Source organism: Copadichromis virginalis, linkage group LG11, assembly GCF_057382275.1.
Source record: "Copadichromis virginalis isolate Kocher_CV1m ecotype Utaka linkage group LG11, C_Virginalis_male_GT1.1, whole genome shotgun sequence".
In the NCBI taxonomy this organism is placed as follows: Eukaryota; Metazoa; Chordata; class Actinopteri; order Cichliformes; family Cichlidae; genus Copadichromis; species Copadichromis virginalis.
Genome location: NC_140628.1, coordinates 34,864,541 through 34,868,069, shown reverse-complemented (window position 1 = coordinate 34,868,069; position 3,529 = coordinate 34,864,541). Strand labels below are relative to the sequence as shown.

Genomic DNA, 3,529 nt, shown 5'->3' with positions numbered 1-3,529 from the left:
GGAGATGGAGAATGAGGACAAAACAGAGACAGAACAAGAGCAGGTGAGACACACATGTTAGTCAAATGGTTGTTTACCAAAAGTATCACCGTATCATAGGTACTCGTGTATCTCGTACCTAGTGTTTCTTTTTAGGTTTAATATTTTTCAAATTCTACATTTATTAAGTTATGCAGGCTTGTTTGCACAACAAGGCTAAATAATTATATAAACTTTTCTCAATCTAAATAGTGTACTTTGATAGAATTAAAAAAATAAGTGTAGTGCAGGTCTATGATGATTTTTAGTGCTACTATCATCTAGTTCTGATTGTGGTTCTGTCTTGGTTAAGTCCTCAGTAGTCCTGATTTTGAACTGTTGTAGTCCTGTTTTAATTCCGGATCAGTTCTGGGTCTGGTTGAATTGGGGTTTAGTCCTCGTGTCTTGATGCAGCCCTGACTTTGTTCTGCCTTGCTGCTTAATTAAAAAACTAGTTTAAGGTGTCCTGCATATGTGATATGTATTTTTCCCTATATGAAGTCATTCTTTTTTGAACAAAACTCAAAACAGAGCCTATTAATCTTTCAGTCATTTCTAACCCCCCCCCCCAAAAAAAAAAAAAAAAAAATCCCACATGCATACTACCCTTTAGGGCTAAGCCCCGGGTGTTTCAAATGTCTGGCTCCGCCTCTGCACCTGGTAGAAATAGAAATAGAATAGCCTTTATTGTCATTGTACAGAGTACAACGAAATTGGAGTGCCACTCCCTTGGTGCAAGTTTCAATAATAAATATAAATGTAAAATATAAAAATTACAAAAAAAAACAAACAATCGTAAGTACTCAAACAATAGTATGTACAATATATACAGGATAGCAGCATTAATATAATGACAGTATGAATAGCAGCATAATATAATGACAGTGACGGTATGGAATAGGTTCAATTGTTTTTGTGCTTATTTACTACGGTGATAGCTCTGGGAAAGAAGCTATCCCTGAATCTGTTTGTCCTGGTTTTATGTGACCTGTACCGTCGGCCTGACGGTAATAGTTCAAACAGTTGGTTGCTGGGGTGAGAGTGGTCCTTGATGATATTGCCAGCTCTGCTGAGGTACCGAGAGTTTGCAGTGACTTCCAGGCTGGGCAGAGAGCAGCCAGTGATCTTCTGGGCTGTGTTGATGACCCTCTGATGCATAGTGGTCACTGGAGTGGACAGCTACTAAAACGTACATATCTCTTTAATGCATTGGTTTCTATGGTGGAACTGCATATTAGCCTCTAGAGTGCTCTCTGCTGCCATGCTCCATTGAGGTCAATTCAGTGTTCAGTTAGTGCAACTGCAAGTAAATTTCCTCTGAATCAAAGATGGCAGACAAACTGTCACCCCTGCCGACCACTGCTGGCATATCCTGTCAATCCTTCTATGCTAAAAGAGCCCAACAGGTAAAAAAAATATGATGATATGCAGTAACATCTAGGGAAGGATATTATCTGTTTGGAATAAGAAATTGTTATGTCTAATATGTAGAAAACTACAATTAACCATGTGTCCACTGTAGTGGACATCATGCATTACCCACTATATTTTTTTAACATAAGTCATAAATTGTCTCACTGTTTTTTGGGACTGTTTTGGTTATAATTAAGCATATAATTGTTACATTTATAAGCTACTCATTTAAAATATATATTTCTGTGCAGATCAGCTGTAGTTTGAGTTACTATAATAATTATTTTATCATATTTTGTAGACTTCAAATGCAGCAAAGAATAAGGCAGCGTACAGAATAGTCCAGGAAATTCCATCCAGCTCCAGTGATGATGATTTCATTGATGAGTGCAGTGATGAGGAGTTCAGTGATAAGTCCAGTGATGATGAGAGTGGCTGCCAGAGCAGAACAGAGACATAGGAACTACGGATGATGAAGACACAGACAGTCAGGATGCAGAAAGTGAGAACGATGAGGGGCAGGATGAAGAGGAAGGTCAGTATGATCAGGGAGCTGTGGGAGATGGGTACATGGCACCTGACCATACTCAAGCCCGCAAAAATATTTGGAAAGTCCAAGACAATGACTTGGTTGGAGACTTGCCTCCTTTTCTAGGAGAGTGGAAATTGAATGTGGAGGGGAAGGATCCCATAGATTTCTTCAGACATCTGTTTCCAGCAGATCTAATTGATAATATAACATACAACACCAACTTGTATGGGAAAGAACTGTCAGTAACAAGAGAAGAGATTCTCCCTCCAGCAATGCAAAAGAGGAAGACCCAGTGGGACCCCACAACCCGTGAAGTGGAGAGCAGTCACCAAAGTAGCCTGTGAGGTCAGGTTTGCCACAGGATATCACTGGCCCCAACTGACCGAGGTGAAAAATGCAAACAGGTGCCATGATGTTGTGTGCACACGGAAGACCAAATACATCTGCATGCAATGCTGTGTGCCATTGTGCCCTGGATGCGTTGCAAACTTTCGCACAGCCTAGGTGTGATGAACATAGAACTGTTTGGAGATGCAGAGACTAAGATGTCAGTTTGTGTTTTCTTCCAGCATGCTACTAAGGGCTTGGTAATACTGTCCTGCATCGTTATAGAACTGTGTAGACTCAAAAATGTTTCTCTTGTTGGAGATAGTTTGCCATATTCAGGTGTAGGATTCATAGCTAGGACTGTTGATTGGTTTTGTTATTTACGTCTAAACATTGGGGCCTTATGAGTTGAAAGTTCCAAAAAAATTGCTGAGATGTTTTTCAAAGGATACAAGCAAACAAGTGTTTGTATATTTACAATAGAACACAAGGTAATTAATTTTTACAGTAAATTCACAGTATTTCATGCTAAGTGCTCAGGCGCATGTAGTCCACTGGAGTGGACAAGTTTATAACTTTATAAAAAAACATATTTTTGAAAAAAAAAGAGTTAAACATTTTTTTTCATGTCCTGAGAAGAATAAAAGCACTTAAGAAAAAAATCTTGACCAAGGCTTTCATAATTCATGCATCAGAGGGTTAAGGTGTCCTGCATATGTGATATGTATTTTTCCCTATATGAAGTCATTCTTTTTTGAACAAAACTCAAAACAGAGCCTATTAATCTTTCAGTCATTTCTAACCACCCCCCCCCAAAAAAAAAAAAAAAAAAAAATCCCACATGCATACTACCCTTTAGGGCTAAGCCCCGGGTGTTTCAAATGTCTGGCTCCGCCTCTGCACCTGGTAGAAATAGAAATAGAATAGCCTTTATTGTCATTGTACAGAGTACAACGAAATTGGAGTGCCACTCCCTTGGTGCAAGTTTCAATAATAAATATAAATGTAAAATATAAAAATTACAAAAAAAAACAAACAATCGTAAGTACTCAAACAATAGTATGTACAATATATACAGGATAGCAGCATTAATATAATGACAGTATGAATAGCAGCATAATATAATGACAGTGACGGTATGGAATAGGTTCAATTGTTTTTGTGCTTATTTACTACGGTGATAGCTCTGGGAAAGAAGCTATCCCTGAATCTGTTTGTCCTGGTTTTATGTGACCTGTA

The 3,529-nt window shown here is 38.4% G+C and overlaps 1 pseudogene; it reads left to right on the top strand.

The window, feature by feature from the left end:
• Positions 1–1,169: 1,169 nt before the first annotated feature.
• Positions 1,170–2,983, top strand: LOC146699206 (uncharacterized; annotated as a pseudogene).
• The last annotated feature ends 546 nt before the right edge of the window (positions 2,984–3,529 follow it).